This window comes from Echiichthys vipera (genome assembly GCF_963691815.1).
Source record: "Echiichthys vipera genome assembly, chromosome: Y".
NCBI classification, from domain to species: Eukaryota; Metazoa; Chordata; class Actinopteri; order Perciformes; family Trachinidae; genus Echiichthys; species Echiichthys vipera.
The window spans coordinates 3374796-3387824 of NC_139849.1; the positions used below are offsets into that span (position 1 = coordinate 3374796).

The 13029-nt window shown below is 44.7% G+C and overlaps 1 protein-coding gene across 1 annotated transcript in view; it reads right to left on the reverse strand.

The window, feature by feature from the left end:
• Window positions 1-4155, reverse strand: part of LOC310966212 (activity-dependent neuroprotective protein a-like) — a 33395-nt gene extending 29240 nt beyond the window's left edge. The window contains 2 exon segments of the mRNA XM_083940067.1: window positions 3817-3997; window positions 4102-4155. The gene's annotated coding sequence lies outside the window, so the exon portion shown is untranslated.
• Between the last annotated feature and the right edge of the window lie 8874 nt (window positions 4156-13029).

Here is a 13029-nt window from a genome sequence, read left to right on the forward strand (position 1 = left end):
ACTATCCAATCAATGTTAAGATTGGAGTAGAGGTACAACGGGAGGAAGACATGAGATTGCCAAGATGGAAAATTGATAAAGCTAACTGGGAACTCTTGAGGAGGAAAAGATTTGAACAAGCATACAAAGAGGAATGGGCAGAGGTGGATGAGTTTAATACGGTAGTAGTCACAGCTATAATAAAATCAGCAAATGAGTCGATACCAAAAGCATTGGGATACAGAAACAAAAAGAATGTGCCGTGGTGGGATGAAAACTACAGACAAGCAATTAAAGAACGAAATAGGGCATTTAGGCTGTTAAAGAAACATCATTCTATGGAGTCGCTAATTCAGTATAAAAGGTCACAAGCAGTGGCTAGAAGGACGGTCAGAACAGCTAAGCATGCTTGCTGGAGGCAATATTGTAGTGAGATAGGTCGGGAGGTACAGCTATCAGATGTTTGGGGAATGATCAGGAAAATTAGTGGAATAAGAAGGAATACAAAAATACCAATATTGACAAGTAACAGCAGAACAGCTGTTAGTGGGTTAGAAAAGGCAATGCTATTGGCTGAAACACTAATCACAGTTCATAGTTCAGGGAATCTATCAGCAGAGGCTAAACAGCAAAGGAGCGCTATTCTGGCACATAATACATGGGTTAACAAGAAAAAAATAACAACAGAAGAGAATCTGGATCTTCCATTCAGTATGTATGAGCTAAGGAGGGCCATCCCCAGCACCCGGCAGTCAGCGCCAGGGAAAGATGACATCTGCTACTGTATGTTGGATAACATGGATAACAGATCACTACAGTTAATACTGAAACTAATCAACAAAGTGTGGGAGTTAGGGGAGATTCCAGCTGCATGGAAGCACTCAGTTATAGTGCCAATTTTAAAACCAGGTAAAGATGCATCAGACCAATCAAATTACAGACCAATAGCACTTACATCTCAACTAGGGAAAACTATGGAAAAGATGGTAACAGAGAGGTTAATGTATTTCATGGAAAATGGAGATCTATTTTCTTCATACCAAAGTGGGTTTCGTAAAGGGAGAAATACAATGGACTCAATACTGTGCTTAGAATCAGAAGTCAGGAAAGCACAGACAAATAAAGAGATTGTGGTTGCTGTGTTTTTTGACATAGAGAAAGCATATGACATGTTGTGGAAAGAAGGCCTGCTAATCAAACTGGATAAATTGGGAGTGGGAGGGAAGATGTATAATTGGGTGTTGGGTTTCCTGTTTGGGAGGACAATAGAGGTCAGAGTAGGGAAAGAGTACTCACCAGTATATACGGTTGAAAATGGAACGCCACAGGGGAGCGTATGCAGTCCAATACTCTTTAACTGTATGATTAATGACATTTTTGAGGAGGTGGGGGGAGGAATAAGTAAATCATTATTTGCTGATGATGGGGCATTATGGGTAAGGGGGAGAAATCAGAAGTATCTGCAGAAGAAGCTGCCGGCAGCAGTTGATTCAGTGGAGCAGTGGGCAAATAGGTGGGGGTTTAAATTATCAGTTGCAAAAACTCAAGTGATATGTTTTGCAAAGCGCCATAAAGAAATATCAATAAAGCTATATGGTGAAACACTGGAGCAAGTTAAAATCATTCGTTTCTTGGGAGTGCTGTTTGATGAAAAGCTTACCTGGAGGCAGCATATTGAGAGGACAAAAGATAAGTGTAAAAGTGTTAATAACCTCTTGAGATGCTTATCAGGTCGTGATTGGGGAGCATCCAGGAAGTCGCTATTGAATATATATAAAACCATGATGAGAGCCAGAATAGATTATGGGAGTGTTGCATATATGTCAGCAGCAGAAAGTCACCTTAAGAAGCTGGATGTGGAGCAGGCTAAAGGTCTCAGGATATGTAGTGTGGCATTTAAGACCTCTCCAGTTGCAGCTCTGCAAGTTGAAATGGGGGAAGAACCTCTGAGAATAAGAAGAACTAAGCTCATGCTGGCATACTGGGTCTATCTGCAGGGTCATAAAAGGTATCATCCAGCAAAGTCCATACTAGAGGACTGCTCAGAGCATAAAAAATCAAACTTCAGGAGCTTAGGCTGGGTTGGAAATGCAAAAGCTGAAAGCATTGGTTTATGTGACGTGCAGTATATTTCCAATGTTCCTCTACCGGAAATTCCGCCCTGGTTGTTCCAGATGCCTTCAGTAGATTTTAATATTCAGCAGAAGCTCAACAAGAAGCCAAGGCAGGGAGATATTGGAGTAATAGTGCAGAAATACATTGAACAGAATTATCCAAATAGAATGTCAATATTTACAGATGGATCAAAAGAGCCAGAAAATGGGCGCACTGGGCCTGCGGTGTACATTCCAGAATTTAAAGTGGCAGTTAAGCAGAGAGCAACAGATCATGCATCAGTATATACAGTTGAACTCCTGGCTATCACACTCGCACTGAGATGGTTAGGGGGAGACAACAGGGCAAATGCACTCATTGCATCAGATAGCTGGGCAGCCCTTAGTAGTATTAGGACCATGAAGTCATGTAGGCAAGATCTAATCATGGAGATCCATCAAATGTTATATGACCTTCAAAACAGGGGGAGGACTGTCAGCTTTCTGTGGGTTCCTGCTCATGTAGGGGTTGAGGGCAATGAGGATGCAGATATACTGGCAAAACAAGCACTCAGATTACAAACAGTAAACAATATCCCACTAGGGAAAGCAGAAGGAAAGACAGTCATTAAAACACAAATGCAAAGGGTTTGGCAGGAATATTGGGACATAAATGAGACAGGAAGACACTTTTACGGTATACAAAAACTGGTGGGAAAAGTAGGAATGGTGGGCGGGAGCAGGAAGGAGGAGGCGGTCATTACCCGCCTCAGATTAGGACACACAGGGCTTAACAGCACGCTACACAGAATTGCTAAACATCCTACTGGTAAATGTAGACTGTGTGATCATCCTGAAACTGTGCAGCATGTTCTTATGGAATGCAAGGGATATGAGAGAGAGAGGAGAGATCTAAAATCTGCACTGCAAAGGGAAAAAGTGAGCTTTACGGTAGAGAACAGGTTGCAAATATCAGAAAGCATTAGGAGGTATGTGTGTAAATACTTGAGGGAAACAGGCTTAATGGATAGGGTTTAAGTTTTTTTTAAATTTTTATTATTTATTTATTTATTTTTTATTATTATTATTATATATATATATTTTTTTTTTTCTCTGTCATCTAATGTTCCACACTCCAGTCCGGTAGGTGGCGGCAATGCACCTATAAGCTGGATGCCAGCCGCCAATCAAATCCAGAAGAAGAAGAAGAAGGAGTTCTTAATGCGTCCTTAACACGCGTCAAAAAGCGCGTTTGAAAGTAGGTCAGAACGCGTTCCAGCACGCGTAAAGTCGGTCAGAACGCGTCGCCCGAAGCGACATCGCGTCATTAAGATTGATTTTGAATGGCAGCTTGACGCTTTCGGTGTGAATACACGGTTACGCCATTTAATCAGTCCTATTTACTAATATGATGCGGAGAGGGATATGTTATCTATCCTCAACACTACAGTATCTACAGTTCCCTAGCACTCTTTTAACATGCATGCTTCAAGTTAGCTTTCCCTGCTGATGAACAGCAGATCCGACCTCTCATTACTCCAGTGATTCGTGAATCAGTTTTACAATAACGTTACATGTTGTTAGCTTTTGGGGGCTAGTGGTGTGTGTTAGCCAACACTCGCTGTGCTGCCCGCGCACGTCGGCTTGCTCGCCTAACGTTAACGTTACTTAGTAACAGCAAAGCTAACGCTGCATTGCCGGGGTCAGCGTTACTAATTTCTTCAGATTCAGTGTGTTTACTCACCTTATAATAGGTCTGGGCACTAGCTGTATGCCGGTCTCCTCACTACATAAATTGCAAAGGAAGAAGGTAACCGGCTTTCTGGGCCGTGCAGACGGATGCTGATGTTCGCTCTCCCCAGTGCCAGTGCTGATCTCCAGCTCCACAACTAAGCTAGTTAGCTGTATTGTCTGCTCTGCTGCAGCTGCTGGAGGAACGAAAGACAACATTGAGCGGTGCACATTTAATGGAAACGGTAGACTGACTGCCAGGGCCACAATGCATCCTCTGAGTGAGTCTCGTACTCACACTGGTGGTTAGGCAGCGGCTAAGCTCAGTATCTGTCCCACTGAGACAACTCTCGATCCAAAATGGCGCCGACAAAAAGACGGAAGCCGTGTCAGCGAGCACGACAGACACTGGCTGTATTGACAAAAGTTAGCAGCAGGGTATTTATTCTGGTCGTGTTAGTACAATGTTTTATTTTCAGGCATGAAAAACTGCCATTTATTGCTCAGAAATTTTGATTAATAAAAAAAACACCACAGCGAAAACCATGTTAACTGTAGTTTACCAGCACTTGAAGTAAGATAACCATGTTCATTGTTCACATGTTCCCCCTGAAAAATTAGCACATGAACTCTGCCCATACTAGTACCCAATTGAAAAAGTACACAATTCAAAATATTTTATTTCAGTTTGTCAATTCAATTTTATTTATAGTTCCAAATCCTAACAAAAGTTATCTCAGGACACTTTACAGAGTAGGTAAAGACCAAACTCTATGACTTATTTATGATTTACAGAGACCCAACAATTCCCCCGTAGAGTACGGTGGCGTTGAAAACCTTCACTATAACAGACAGGAACGTCAGACAGACCCAGCTCTGTGGAGGACGCACATCTGTCTGCACCGGTTGGGGAGGAAGAAATGGAGAGAGAAAGAGAGAGAAAAGAAGGACAGATGTCCAAAACAAGAGCTGGACTTAAAGCGTGTTGTTATCATGCCAGTGGTTCCATAACTTCAAGTACAGCAATGCGAGGACCTGTCATCACCAGTCTGGAGACTTTCCATTCACCTGGCACACAAACTGGTGCACCTAAAGAAGATGATGTGAGGTACATAGTTATTACTTTTGTCTCAAAGTCAAATGTGCTCTATTCCTTTGAGGTTATACCAACATTCTCACTGCCAAGTGTGTAACATCTAACCTTCACTCCAGCAGCTGCTGCAGGGCTGCCAGAGTCAACAGCCTGCGCGTAAGAGGGAGACATGCCTCAGACAACAGCTCCAGCCCAGGGCATCTCCTATCACCTGGGATGGCAGTAGGGTAAGATAAATTAAACATTATGTAGACATTAGATGGAATTTATATAGTTTAGTATTGGTGAGATACAACTTCTCTAGTACACATGGAAAAAAAAATCTCTCCATGAATGTGTTCTTGTTCCTAATGTTAACTATGAAGGGGCTTGAATAGGTAAGGAATGGATTAGCTTTAATGCCACAGAACCTCAAAAGCTCACCCCAAGTAAGTAAGTACATTTCCATTTTAAAAGAGTATTTTATTTTTGTCCCCTACTGGAATCAAAGATAAATGCAAGTTGTCCATTTTTCAACTTGAGACTTAAGTCTCAATAAATAAATAAATAAATGCATAAATAAATGTATAAATAAATACAGGAATTAATAAATAAATGCCGAAATACAGGAATAAATTAATGAATGAATACATGTATACATAAATATAGAAATAAATTAATAAATGCTTAAATAAATGAAAGAATAGATTAGCTCCTTGGAGCTGACGTGTTACGGTGACGTATTATGTAATTTCCGGTGCTTGTGTGTTGGTCACTCGTTGTTGTTTCACTGTTAGCTGCTCTCACTAAATTCAGCTGTTTTTGCTATAATATTCACCACAACATTTAAACATCCACTAGTTCTACTCAAGCACTCACAGCTCTCCTTCTTTCAGCCGCTTTCTCGCTAATGCCAGTGTTAAACGTTACACGCTGTTAGCAACTTTAGCTTAGCAGTTAGCTTCACGGCTGGTGATGGCTTCCCCCGCTCTCTCTCCTGCTCTCTCTTGCTCAGAATGTCGTATGTTTAGCTACTCCTCTGCCTCCTATAGTGATAATGGTAAGTGTAATAGGTGTAGTGTATTTGTAGCATTGGAGGCGAGGCTCAGTGAGTTAGAGGCAGGGCTCCGCACCATGGAAGCTCAGTCTTATGCTACAGTAGCTAGCTGGCCACCTATAACTTTAGCCGGTGCAAAGCCACATAGTGCAGCGTTAGCTTCTCCTACCCCTCCCCTGGCAATCCCTGAGCGGCCAGGGTCCTCCTGGGTGACTGTGAGAGGAAAGAATAGTTCTAAATCGAAGCCCATGGTTAACCATCCACCCGTTCACGTTACAAACAAGTTTTCTCCACTCATTGACACACCTGCTGAGGAAACAACACTGGTTATTGGCAGCACCAGGGACCATAGTAAAATGCGTCCCACGGGCCACAGCGGGCGACATTGAGTCCTATTTGAAACTGCTGGCTAAGGATAAACGTAAATATGGTAAGATTGTTATTCACGTCGTCAGTAATGACACCCGATGACCTCAATCGGGGGTCACTCAAATTAATGTGGAGTCGGTGTGTGTGCAACCAAACAGTAGAATCATTCAGACTCCTGATAGCAGTTTACTACCAACCCAGGATTTATTTATATGTATCTGGGACTGAAATACACCTCACCTCAAATATCTCACAGAAACACAGTTTACTCACATTTCCTTCAAACAACTCAAAATACCCACTTTTAGTGGTAACATTGCAAAAGAAAGTGGTATTAAAATGAACAGTTATGAGAACACTTGAATAATGTGTCTGAGTTAATTGTCCTTCAGTTAAGGGAGTATTTATCCCGTAAACTAATAAAAGAAAAGAAAAAGAATTACCGATCAGGTGTTCAATAAGAGCCTTTCAATTGTCCTTTCAAAATAAAAATAAAAAACAAATGGCTGGCCAGCAAAATAAAATTCAAAAAATAGAGAGCGCTCTTTTCATTTATGTTGATGTATGCATAAGTAATATGTGCAAGGGGGGCCTGGAATATGTCTGTGTGTTTGCCTGAAGCATGGTCAAGGGGGTGAGGAAGACGTTCTCTTCTGCAGCCGCAGGGACACCTCGGCAGTCTCTCTCTCTCTCTCTCTCTCTCTCTCTCTCTCTCTCTCTCTCTCTCTCTCTCTCTCTCTCTCTCTCTCTCTCTCTCTCTCTCTCTCTCTCTCTCTCTCTCTCTCTCTCTCTCTCTCTCTCTCTCTCTCTCTCTCTCTCTTTGAAGTCAACCGTCTCTCTCTCAAGCTAACAATGGATACATCACAGTAATAGTTTTCTCTGGTCCCCTGCCTCGGCAGTCTCTCTCCCACTGGAGTCAACCATCTCTCTCTCTCTCTCTCTCTCTCTCTCTCTCTCTCTCTCTCTCTCGGAGTGCATGCTGGGAGTGAGTGTGCTGGGTGCGAGTGAATGGTGGAGCTGAGAGCGTTTGGTTTTTGTTTCAAATTTCGTAAGTTTGTAAAAAAACATTTCCTTTTTCGTCGATGTGAGTGTGTTTATGAGTTATTTGTTTGTCCTTTTTGGGTGTAAGGGTTGTTTTTGTGTGTGTGTGTGAACGTGTGTGTGTAATTGTTTGGAGGGGCAGCGTGCTGCCTGCGGCATAATGCCGGCCGCTGAGGCTCTGGCAGCGGACTTTGAAAAGCTTACTCGCAGACATGCGATAAAGCTTTTCCCCGCAGTGCAGTGCTCAGTAGAGGAAGCTGGACTAGCTGTAGGTGAGGTGGTGGGGTACGACAGTGTTAGGTCTGCCTCACGCATGAACGGGGCCATTGTCATGTTTTTAGATAGTACGGCTAAGGTTGGCGAGGTGGTAGAGAGGGGAGTGGTCTCCCCTCTCGTCAACCCGGCCACGAAAATCATGATTTCAAACGCTCCCCCGTTCATAAAAAATGAATTGCTGGGGAGAGAACTGTCAAAATACGGACAGATAGTCTCACCCATCAGAATGGTGTCGCTGGGATGTAAATCCCTGAAATTAAAACATGTTGTTTGTCACAGGAGACAGGTTTATATGGTCTTAAAAGAAAGAAACACTGATCTGAACCTGTCTTTTTCTTTTAAAATTGATGGTTTTAATTATGTCGTCTTTGTTTCATCAGAGACGATGAAATGTTTCGGTTGTGGGGGCGAGGGGCACTTGGTCCGGTCCTGCCCGAAGGACTGCGGAGCACAGCGGGCTGCTGCGGGGGGAGATCCGCCCGGTGCTGCTGCTGCGGCTCCGGGTGGGGGTCCGGCCGTTGCTGCTGCTGCGGCTCCGGGTGGAGGTCCGCCCGTTGCTGCGGCTGCGGCTCCGGGCGGAGGTCCGCCCGTTGCTGCGGCTGCGGCGGCGGGTGGAGGTCCGCCCGTTGCTGCGGCTGCGGCTCCGGGTGGGGATCCGCCCGTTGCTGCTGCGGCTGCGGCTCCGGGTGGGGACCCACCCGCGGATGTCACCCCTGCCCCGGTTACCGTGTGGGGCACCCCCGTTGTTGTCGCAAGGCCGGTTTTTTCTGCTCCGGTGGGGCCGTCCGTCGCGGAGAATCCTCCCGCGGCGCCGGTCCCTGTGGTTGCGACCAATGAATCCACAAACAATAGTATGACTGAGAACAACGATATGTACCAAGAAATGATGGAGGAGGATCTGTCAGAAGACGATCTCCTCAAAATGTCACAGAAAAGAAAGAATATTGAAAGTGGAAAAATAAACAGCAAAGTAAAGAAAACGAGTTCCCAGAGGTCCACTGAGTCAGAGAGTGATCTCCTCCTGACTCAGCTGGACCCTCAGTCTCACTACTCTCCAGAGAAAATTAAAGCCTTCCTGGAGCAAACGAAAGGAGCCAGGCTGACTAATGTAGGTGAGTTCTTTCCCGACCTGCACCTTTTTATTAGTTCAGCCAAGCCGCTCACCAGGAAGAGCTATGGAGAGGAAATTTTAACCGAGCAAGAAATATTTAGATTAAAAAAGTTAATACTGAAGGTGAGAGCTCAAATCGTCAATGATTTAGAGGATTGTTAGATGTTTTTATCTTTTACTGACTGCTCTTTTTACTGTTGTTCTTTTTTTATCCATGTGTGATTTTAACATCAGCACCTTAAACCTGAACGGTGCCAGGTCTGATTTTAAAAGAGCCACCCTTTTTAAACTGATGGAGACTAAAAGAATTGATGTCATGTTTGTTCAAGAAACTCACAGCACTGTAGACAATGAAAGTGACTGGAAGAGAGCTTTTAAAGGGGAGGTGGTTTTAAGTCACAGGTCCAGTCTGAGTGGAGGAGTGGGGATTTTATTTGCTCAGAGCTTTTTACCTTTTTCTTTTACTATTGATGAAGTCGTTCCAGGTGTTTTATTGAAAGTTAAAGCTGTCTTTGAAAACGTAAAACTTGTGTTTTTAAATGTCTACACTCCCACTAATGCAGTGGACAGGGTAGCGTTTTTAAACATTTTAAGTGACTGTGTTAAAAACTGTGAGGATGATGGTTTTATGTTTTTAGGGGGGGATTTTAATTGCACAACAAATCCAACCCTGGACAGGAACCATCCTGAGCCACACCCTCCTTCATCTCGCACACTCAGACAACTTATGGAGAACCATGAGCTGAGTGATGTGTGGAGGGCTTTTAACAGTCAGCACAGACAGTACACCTGGAGCCACAGTAGGGAGGGGGTTTTATCTCTGGCCAGACTGGACCGCTTTTATTGTTTTAAACACCATTTAAATATTTTTAAGAGGTGTTTTATTCAGCCTGTGGGTTTTAGTGATCATTTTTTAGTCTCCTGTCATGTTTTTATCAAAAACATCCGTTTTAAGAGCGCCTATTGGCATTTTAACACGGCCCTTTTAGATGACCAGGCTTTTAGAACTGCTTTTAAGTTTTTTTGGAAGTCCCACAGAGAGAGCAGGCCTGCCTTCACTAACATACAACAGTGGTGGGACTTTGGTAAGACCCAAATAAAGAAGCTCTGCCAGCAGTTCACTTGTGGTGTCACTACAGACTTAACCCGGTCCATGAAAGATCTGGAGTCGCAGGTGGTGGAGCTGCAGACCTTAGCAGACTCCACAGCAAACCGAGGGCTTTTAGACTCCCTCAAGTCAAAAAAGTCGGCCATAGCCAACCTGCTGGGCGTCTCAGCACAGGGGGCTCTGGTCAGGTCTAGGTTCATGAACATCACACAGATGGACGCCCCATCTCGCTTCTTCTTTGGGCTGGAGCGAAAAAATGGACAAAGGAAGACCATTCACTCTTTACGTACGGGTAGCTGCTCCCAAGTCTCAGACTCATCTGAGATTAGGAAGTATGCTGCCGGTTTCTACAGAGACCTCTTTAAGAGTGAGTGGACAAATAATCCAAATGTGTGCAGCAGCTTCCTCAGCGGTCTCCCTCAGGTCAGCGAGGCTGACAACAGGGAGTTGGCAGCAGAGGTGACGCTGCAGGAGCTCCACACTGCCACCATGAGCCTGCAGAGCGGCAGAGCTCCAGGCATGGACGGCCTTCCTGCAGATTTTTACAAGTCCTTCTGGTCCACCCTAGGACCAGATCTGCTAGAGGTCCTAAACGAAAGTCTAAAGACTGGCAGACTGCCTCTGAGCTGCAGGAGGGCCGCAATAACCCTGCTGCCTAAAAAGGGAGACCTGCAGGAACTTAAGAACTGGAGGCCGGTCTCATTGCTGTGCACGGATTATAAGATCCTGTCCAAAGCTCTGGCCCTTAGACTGACCAGACCTACTGTGTGCCCGGCAGGCTTATCAGTGACAACGTCACTTTAATTCGAGACGTTTTGGAGCTCTCCAGTTCATTGGGTATAGAGACTGGTCTGATTTCAATAGACCAGGAAAAGGCTTTTGACCGGGTTGAACACCAGTACCTGTGGCAGACTCTGGCTGCTTTTGGGTTCAACCCTGGTTTCATAGCCATGGTCCAGGTTCTCTATAGTGACATTGCAAGCGTTCTGAAAATTAACGGCGGACTGGGCGCACCATTTGAGATCCAGAGAGGGGTGAGGCAGAGCTGCTCTCTCTCTGGGATGTTATATCCGATCGCCATCGAGCCTCTGCTCCACAAACTCAGAGCTAAACTGACAGGTGTGTGTTTCCCCCAGTGTCCTGTGTCTTTTAAATTGTCTGTGTACGCGGATGATCTCGTTGTTTTAGTTAAATCACAAACAGATATTGACTTTTTAACTAACACTGTAAAAGACTTTGGTTTTATTTCATCTGCTAGGGTGAACTGGGGGAAAAGCGAGGCTCTGATGGCTGGGGGAGAGCTGGGGGGTCGGCTCAGGCTGCCTGGTGGCCTACAGTGGAAAAAAGGAGGCTTCAGATATCTTGGAGTCTTCCTGGGGGATGAGACCAATAAAAATAAAAACTGGGACAATGTCCTGGAGAAGGTGAAAGGTCGGCTGGAGAAGTGGAGGTGGCTCCTCCCAAAGATGTCATATAGAGGCCGAACCTTAATAGCCAACAACCTGGTCTCATCCTCCTTGTGGCACCGGCTGGCCTGCGTCGATCCTCCAGTTTCTCTCCTGTCAAAAGTTCAGTCGGTTTTAGTTGATTTTATTTGGGACAAGTTACACTGGGTCCCACAGAGTGTCCTTTTTTTACCTAAAGAAGAGGGGGGGCAAGGCCTGGTCCATCTGGCCAGCAGGGGAGCGGCTTTCCGCCTCCAGTTTATTCAAAGACTGCTGACCGGGCCAAAGGACACTCTGTGGAGACCCCTGTCCCGCTGCATTCTGCAGGGTTTTAAAGGCCTTGGTCATGATTTTAATTTGTTTTTAATGAACATACCAAACATGAGCACATCTCCTTTGCCTGCTTTTTATAAAAGTGTTTTTAGAGTGTGGAGCCTGCTGAAAAAGGAGAGGAGAGATAACGCGGACTCCCTTTACTGGATCCTTCAGGAGCCGGTCCTGTGGGGGACCCGTCTGGACCTTCCCAGCTGGGCAGGTACGAATCTAACTACGAGACTGCAGACTGGGGGGGTTGTTACTCTGGGGCAGGTGGTGGCGCTGACTGGGCCCCAGATGGATGACCCCTCCAGACTCGCTGCCCAGCTGGGACTGACATCAGTGAGGGTCACACAAAAACTCCTGCAACACTGGAGAGAGAGACTCACGGGACACGACCGCCTACTTTTAAACTCCTCCTTTAATCCAGCAGTGAAGGAGGACAATCCCTTTCCTGCCATTTTCCTGGCACCGGATTTTAAAGACTGCTCTGGGATTTTAATGGATTACACACACCCCGCACCACTGGATGGTACCACAGGAAGAACATTTTACAGAATACTGGTGAAAGCAATAAACAAGACAAAACTGGACAGAAGACCTGACACTCCATGGAGGAGTTATCTGCAACTGGCTCCTGCAGCCAGACCAGAGTGGAGGTCCTTCTACAAGCCTCCACTCTCCAAAAGACATGCAGACATTCACTGGCGACTCCTCCATGGAGTAATCGCAGTAAACTCCTTTGTGTCCACCATAAACCCTGCAGTAGAGGACAAGTGTCCCTACTGCGACCAAAGAGAGACTGTGTTTCACTGTTTTTATGAGTGTCTTCGTCTTTTACCCTTGTTTCTGTTTTTACAAACTGTTTTTACCAAATGTGGGGAGGTTTTTACCAAGCAGCTTTTTATCCTAGGTTTTAAATACACACGGCAACACAAGAACAAATGCCAGCTTTTAAACTTTGTTTTAGGGCAGGCCAAGATGGCTGTGTATTTTAGCCGGAGGAGAAAGGTGGAGGATGGTTTTATTGTTGAACCTGTGACTGTGTGTATTAATATGATGAAGTCCAGACTCCTCATTGATTTTAAGTATTTTAACGCAGCAGGAGATCTGGACTCCTTTCAGCAGGTTTGGTGTTTTAATCAGGCGTTGTGTTCTGTGGAAAACCACACACTGCAGTTTGGAGATGTGCTCATGTGAATCAAATATTTATTTATTTATTTATTTATTCTTTCACTAATTTATTTACTCTAAGAGTAAGAGTGTAAAGACTTAAATATAATATATCGTTATGTTTTTGAAAAATGAACGAAAAATAAAGTTGATTCAAAAATCAAATCTCTCTCTCTCTCTTTGAAGTCAACCGTCTCTCTCTCAAGCTAACAATGGATACATCACAGTAATAGTTTTCCCAACTTTATTGGCGATGACA